Raw genomic sequence first — 7,919 nt, 5'->3', positions numbered from 1 at the left:
AGCTGTCTGTGACCAGGCGTAAAAACCTCTCCAAGCCAGACCTTCATCATACCTTAACCACTGACTGCTACTCCGTCTACATCGTTATCACCATATTAGCTAACATCACAGTCAACAAACTAGAACTAATGTGTTAGACTTGCCGCGTTCAAAACAACTGGTAACTCAGAAATCTCTGGCTTCTAACTTCAGTGTGTTCAAGATAACTGGGAACTATCTCCGACTGGGAAAAAAACAGTTTTGAACGGTCATCCAACTCGGAATTCCAAGCTGGAAACTCTGGCATCTTTCTAGAGCTCTCACTTTCCGACCTGAAGATCACTGACGTCCTGATTTCACCTCGATCTTTTCTGAGTTACCAGTGGTCTTGAAAGCACCATAAACCCACAATCCAATCCATGTGTACAATCATGCAGTACAGTGTACAGCAAGCAATTTAGCAGTTACACCGGCGGGCCCTGGTAGCAATAAATTAATAAAAGCTTACCTTGACTTGGAAGAGTTGCAGTGTTGGATAGCCGTAGCCAGCTAGTTAACATGAATAACATTCCTCTCTGTTGAGTCAGATTGTTGAGTGAAAGGTAAACTAAGAAAAAAAGACCAAATGTATCTTTCTCTCTGTTGCTTCTCCTTAATTTTTGAAGAAATTAATTTGTTCAAAACTGTTCAACAATAGTCTTTCTCTCACTTTGAGTCAACTATTCACCACACTTTATGCACTGCAGTACTAGCTAGCTGTAGTGTATACTTTCAGTGCCAGATTAATTATCTGATCCTTTGATGATTGGATGGACAACATGTCAGTTGGTGAAAGAGCTCTGTCCTCTACAAGTTGTCATAATTACTGTGCAAGTCTATGGAAGGGGTGAGAACCATGAGCCTCCTAGGTTTTGTATTGAAGTCAATGTACCCAAAGGAGGATGTCCTCCGGCTACACCATGATGCTACCCCAGAGGGTGCTGTTGAGGCTACTGTAGACTTTCGTTTCAAAACAGTGTGTTTTAATCAGTTATTTGGTAAAGTGGATATATTTTGTGTAGTTTTATCTAAAAAGGATAACTTTTTCATGTGTCACTATTTACATTCTTTCCCGAAATTCACTGAGTAGTATGGTCCTCCCCTCCTCCTCTGAGGAGGCAGCACTGGTGTCTTAAAATAAATAAATGTTATTTTGAAAGAATATCCGTCAAAAAATTGAGCATACAGGGAGGGACCAGAAAATCTGGTCACAATGCTGACACAGTGGACAAATAAGAGACACCTTTTAATGTGTAGGTGCATATCTGAAAATGTGGGCACAATCATAATGTGGACAAAATCAGGACAAAGGATTCATGTTAGCACCAGGTATAAATGAGGCTTTTCTTTTTAATATTTTTTTTATTTTTACCACTATTCAACTAGGTAAGTTGACTGAGAAAAATGTCTCTTTTACAGCAACGACCTGGGGAATAGGCTCTAATCACGTCCTAGTGTGTTAATAAGAGAAGAAAGAAGAAAAAACATTGACACCTGACGTCCTTGCACTCTTGCCCAGGGTGGCACTTTTGATGTTTGTGTCTGTGGGTCAAGAAATATTGTGTGAATATTTGCTAGATGTCAGAAGAATGCAGAATGTTATTTTAGTTGTCAAGCTGCCCTCGCCCCACCCACCATCCTCCCTTGGGGACTTCTTGACATTTTAAAAAGCTTTACACACCAATTTATTGAAACAAAACCTTTTTAAATTGAATATTTTATATACTATTTGAAGACCAAAAGGTCTAATGAATATTGTGGGTATGATAAAAATGTACAGAATTTGTACTGTACAAGCTGCAATGGACCTGATTTCTGTAGCAGATGTTGCAGTATGTGTAAATGTGGATTTGAATGAAAGAGAATTTAAATAAAAGAGAATAAAACAAGTCATAATTATTTTTATAATGTAAACATTATAGACCCTTTTATTTGAGTAGCATTTACATTTTTACCATACAGGCTGAAATCATGAAGAATAAAATATGATAAAACACATTTTCATTTAGTGGAATCATTTTGTTTCTGAGAAGTCTGGTTCAAATATGACAGAGAGTTCGATTGGCAATGGGGCTTATATTATATAATGTCTATAGTAATCCTGTAATTGCTTATAAGATATATTGGAAAATATTTCTGACAAGAGCTGGACATTTTAACCCAGCAACACACCAGTATCAGATAGCTGATGATCCGTGTTAGTGGCAGGTTAAATTTCTCAATCGACATTACAACATATACATTACCACCCACATACTTTCAATGTACACACGTGCATTTCCAGTTTAACAGTCGCATAACAGAATCTATTGAACTGGTGATGGGCAGAAGATACATTTCCCCCTACAAGACCCTGAAAATAAAGATGTCAAATAAAAATTAAATAAAGACTCGTAGTTATTTGCATTTTAATTATAAGGGTTTTGTGGAACCTACTTTAGAATTATCAGCACCGTACCCATCTTTTTTGTTTACCTGTAAAATACTCTCATGCTGCAACACAGGATTTAGGTGTAGTCAGTGTTCACCCTTCAACACTTGTAGAAAAGCCCAAATGGAACACTATCTCCTACAAAATCTACCCAGCACATATAAGCCACTCTACAGTATATCAATCTATATAAAAAAAACATGTTTTGCCACTCCTTCTTTAAGGTGTTGTGAAACAAAATCATGAATGAGAGTTTTCACTGTTGACTTGACCAGGAATCTTACTAGCAGCGGCCTCTCCTACTTTGGGGCTCAGAATGGTGTCCCAGTGTCCAGCCAACATGTCCTTGCCCCCCCCCCCCCCCCCCCCCCCCCCCCGCCCACCCATTACACTGGCAGCCTCAGTAGCCTTGGTTTATGTGGGCCAGAACAACTCATAGGAGCAGGTGCCTATCTCCTGTCTCTGTAGCATGAGGCAGCTTGATGTTTACCCCCTGGACAGGACGCTAGTCTATCGCAAGGCCTTACTGCCAGAGATGAAACAATACCTGTTTTTTCAGTCTTTGGTATGACGTGGCAGGTGATCAAACTCTAAACCTTCCAATCTCAGGGTGGACACTAACCACAAGGCCACTGAGTTGGTATGTGTCAAGCTCTGTGCCAAATGGCACCCTATTCTCTATATAGTGCACTACTAAAGTAAGTGAAATATAGGGAAGTGTGTGCATTTGGGACAGTGTAACAGGTGGGGGACACATTGGCTGGAAACTGGGTCACTATTCCCAGTCCTAGAGCCAGAGAGACAGGAGAGTTGACTAATGGTAAAAGGATATGTCACCAGGCGTGCTGAGAAATGCTTCACCCATGCTTAAAGTGCACCATGTGGCATTTCAATTATGGGCGGTCTTGTCCAATGTAAATTACAATTTTCATAAGATTCAATTTCACTGGGCCTTAACCTTATTTCTGTAAAACACAGTGGCAAATAATTGTCTATCATAAATATATATAATAACATGATTGAATAACACTTAGAAGTATTGGTTAACAGCAATATCGATAATTTAATATGATATCGATATTGTTTGATATCGATTTGAGCAAGGCATCTCGTGATATCGGTTTAGTCTTCCTGTTAAGGCCCAGTTCAATCAAAAACGTGATTTTCCTGTGTTTTATATACACTACCACAATATGAGGTTGGAATAATATTGTGACATTGTGACATTGTGAAATGATAACGCCCTTTTAGTGCCTGAAATTTCTACCGGTTTTGGTCAGCCTATGGTCAGCCTATTAATTAATTTACCAGATGGTAAATTAGTTAATAGACCAATAAGAAAGAGTTCCAAACAAGACTATTCCTGCATGTGCAACAAACACCCTCTCACAGACATTCTCACAGGCTGTCAACTTGGCAACAGTTGGGTAGGATTTGGCTGCCACAACATTCACACCTGGCTCAATAGACAACCAGCAAGCAGTTGTCTGGACTGGAGTGGTGGAAGTGAACAGAAAAGTCTACATTCACACAGTTGCAATATATAAAAAAAAACGATATAATCTCGATATCAAATGAAATAAAGCAACTGATATTGACCCCCTGGAGTCGATTGACGCATTGGCGCATCACTCTAAGTAACATAATAAAAAAAATCCCCATCAACATCCTTCAGTTCAAGTTAGATACCGTTTTTTTGTTGCATTGGATGCGTCTCAATCCACTGCATCCTCAGATGTTGTACTTTCACCACAGATGTGGAAGGTGGCAGAGCTAGACCGTTGTTTGTCAGACAATGAGACATCCAGAAAATCGGTCTTCTCATGAAAACATCTGTAGCGTCCGAACTAATGTGACCCTACTGTGGAAAGGGGATATTCTCACAAACACTATGGTGTTCCTCGTTTTGTTCTATGACCCCTACAAGTATCACAGGACTCGTCTGAATGTAACCAGTACCGGTTTAAAATAATCAATGGAAATATGAAGGAACACTGTAGTTTTGTGCCTACCCAAAAAACTGGTTAAAAATGTGTAATATATATATCTAACTACCAGGAAGTTTGAAAAGAGAGGCTGAGTGGGTGGGGAGCTGATATTAATGAGCTTGGCTTTACTGAAAACTCTTTGAAATGCCTATGTCAAGCAACTTGGATGCAGTGAGCAGTAAAATCATCTCAAGCAAATGTGGTGATGCACAAAGCACCTCAAACAACATTGAAATGAAATCAACAATTCAATTGAAGTTGTAAGTTTACATAATTAGTATTTGGTAGCATTGCCTTTAAATTGTTTATCTTTGGTCAAACCTTTCGGGTAGCCTTCCTCATGCTTCCCACAATAAGTTGGGTGAAATTTGGCCCATTCCTCATGAACTCATGACAGAGCTGGTGTAACTGAGTCAGGTTTGTATGCCTCCTTGCTCGCACACTTTCAGTTCTGCCCACCTCTATAGGATTGAAGTCAGGGCTTTGTGATGGCCGCTCCAATACCTTGACTTTGTTGTCCTTAAGCCATTTTGCTACAGCTTTCGAAGTATGGTTGGGGTCATTGTCAATTTAGAAGACGCAAGCTTTAACTTCCTGGCTGATGTCTTGAGATGTTGCTTCAATATATCCACATACTTTTCCTTCCTCATGAAGCCATCTATTTTGTGAAGTGCACCTGTCCCTCCTGCAGAAAAGCATCCCCACAACTACAAATATAACGATAATAACATTTCTTCATGAGGAAGGAAAATTATGTGGATATATTGAAGCAACATCTCAAGACATCAGCCAGGAAGTTAAAGCTTGCATCTTCCAAATGGACTATGGCCAAACAGTTCAAGTTTTGTTTCATCAGACCAGAGGACATTTCTCCAAAAAGTACCATCTTTGTCCCCATGAGCAGTCGCAAACCGTAGTCTGTTTTTTTAATAGCGGTTTTGGAGCAGTGGCTTCTTCCTTGCTGAGCAGCCTTTCAGGTTATGTCGATATAGGACTCGCTTTACTGTGGATATAGATACTTTTGTACCTTTTCCTCCAGAATCTTCACACGGTCCTTTGCTGTTATTCTGGGATTGATTTGCACTTTTTGCACCAAAGTACATTCATCTCTAGGAGACAGAACGCGTCTCCTTCCTGAGCGGTATGACGGCTGCGCGGTCCCATGGTGTTTATACATGCATACTGTTGTTTGTACAGATGAACGTGGTACCTTCAGGTGTTTGGAAATTGGTCCCAAGGATGAACCAGACTTGTGGAGGTCTACAATCTTTTTCTGAGGTCTTGGCTGATTTCTTTTGATTTTCACATGATGTCAAGCAAAGAGTCACTGAGTTTGAAGGTAGGCCTTGAAATACATCCACAGGTACACCTCCAATTGACTCAAATTATGTCAATTACCCAATCAGAAGCTTCTAAAGCCATGACATCATTTTATGGAATTTTCCAACCTGTGTAAAGGCACAGTCAACTTCTGACCCACTGGATTTGTGATACAGTGAATTATAAGTGAAATAATCTGTCTGTAAACAATTGTTGGAAAAATGAATTGTGTCATGCACAAAGTAGATGTCCTAACCGACTTTCCAAAACTATATTTTGACTCCAACTGTATCAATTTATTGTATCCATCTACCATTTTGCCTGTCACTTGTGATGCAGTTTATTGCAGCACTGAGTGATGTGTTGACATGACAACTGTGTCAGAGTTTGAATGATCCTTCCCCACCTTCTGTTCCGTGCTATCTAAAGACATAGCTAGCCAGTAACTTGCTAACACCAGACACACATATCTTTGCCATAGATGAATATGGTAAACTTTTTTATTATACTTGCTGACACCCTACAGTCAAATTCTGGCACCAGTAGAGTTGCTATCTAGCTATATAAACCAAGTCCCTTTGCAAACAGGCTTTCTCTGATGTTGGCTACAAGGTGGTACTTATTTAAATTAGGTGTAGAAAATATCATGTTACCATTGGTGTATTAAAATTAGAATGAGGGCGATGTCAACTTGTCCCCTTAATAATAAATCAGTAACTTTATGATAAAACTTTATCAATGTAGAAGCAACAGACATTGTTCATTCTTTGGTCATCATACTTTGATCTGGTTTCCCTCAAATATCATCCAATTATTAAAAACATGATTTTGACTGTTCATGACCTTTAATTAAAATGATTTTATTGTTTTTCTATATTCAATGATACCAGTATTTCAATATGTTTGAGACTGACTAGCTGATGAATTGTTGTACGTTTAACATACTTTTATCAAAAGTATAGCCTACCAATTTCTGTCAAAGTAAAGCTTTTCAGAAACACACTAAATACATGATAACATAATCAGAGACAGGAGTAGCTTTCCTTGTGTCATAGACGGTAGACTCTCGAAAGGAAGCTATGAACAATCCTAATCATATCAGTATATGTATGCCCCTTTAACAGGAGGTTCTGAGACATAAGCAAACGTAACACATCCTAGTGTTGTTAAAAAAAAATCTGTGTCGCCTGGTTGACTTTCCGAGTGATGCCTTCTCAGTATGCTCAGTGCCCCTCGGTATGTATTCGTCGGTTACGTCATTGTGCAGTAGTGGGTCACTGGGTCTTGTGCAATTTCGTAACGCTAGGGTTTTCAAAGAGGGAATTTTACTGGTAACTGTCTAACTTTACCAGTAAACTTCTGGAATTTTGGAAACTTTCAAGGATTTAATGTAATTTATAACATGTAAAATATATATAAAATCATAAATGAAGACTATTTAATATAAAAATGGAATAACAAAGATGTAAAACAATCTAAATACAGCCCTTCAACTTAGTGAATAACATTGCCGTTAAATATGGTTTTCAGCAAGAAATATATTTTATATTTTTTACACGCTTTTATTTATCTTGCTCTGTCAATATGTGCTTGTTGTAAATGTTTTGGCAACAAACTGGAAAAGTTGCAGTTAATTGAAAATATTTTTTTCATAAATTAGGCTATTTTGTCTTGAATCATGTAGTATACTAGAAGTATCTACTAGAAACTTGTGGACAATATGGACATAGATAACAATTAAGAAACATTAATTAATATGTTATATGAATACATTTAAAAAAAAGTTATTTAAGTATAAAGTACTAAAGTTACCATAGATGACCTGTTAATTACCAAATTACTGAAAATTCCAGTGACCTTGTGAAATTACCCATAATTTTCGCCTAAAATGACAAACCCGACTGCCTGTAGCTCAGGACTGGAAAGAAGGACATGCATATTATTGATATAATTTGAAAGGAAACACTTTGAAGTTTGTGGAATGTGAAATTAATGTAGGAGAATATAACACATTAGATCTGGTAAAAGATAATACAAAGAAAAAAAGAAAAATTATAGATATTTTTTGTACTATCATCTTTGAAATGCAAGAGAAAGGCCATAATGCATTATTCCAGCCCAGGTGAAATGTTGATTTTGGCCACCAGATGGCAGCAGTGTCT

This window comes from Oncorhynchus mykiss, chromosome 4 (genome assembly GCF_057628025.1).
Source record: "Oncorhynchus mykiss isolate SJ-2025 chromosome 4, ASM5762802v1, whole genome shotgun sequence".
In the NCBI taxonomy this organism is placed as follows: domain Eukaryota; kingdom Metazoa; phylum Chordata; class Actinopteri; order Salmoniformes; family Salmonidae; genus Oncorhynchus; species Oncorhynchus mykiss.
Note: the sequence above shows the minus strand (reverse complement) of the source record.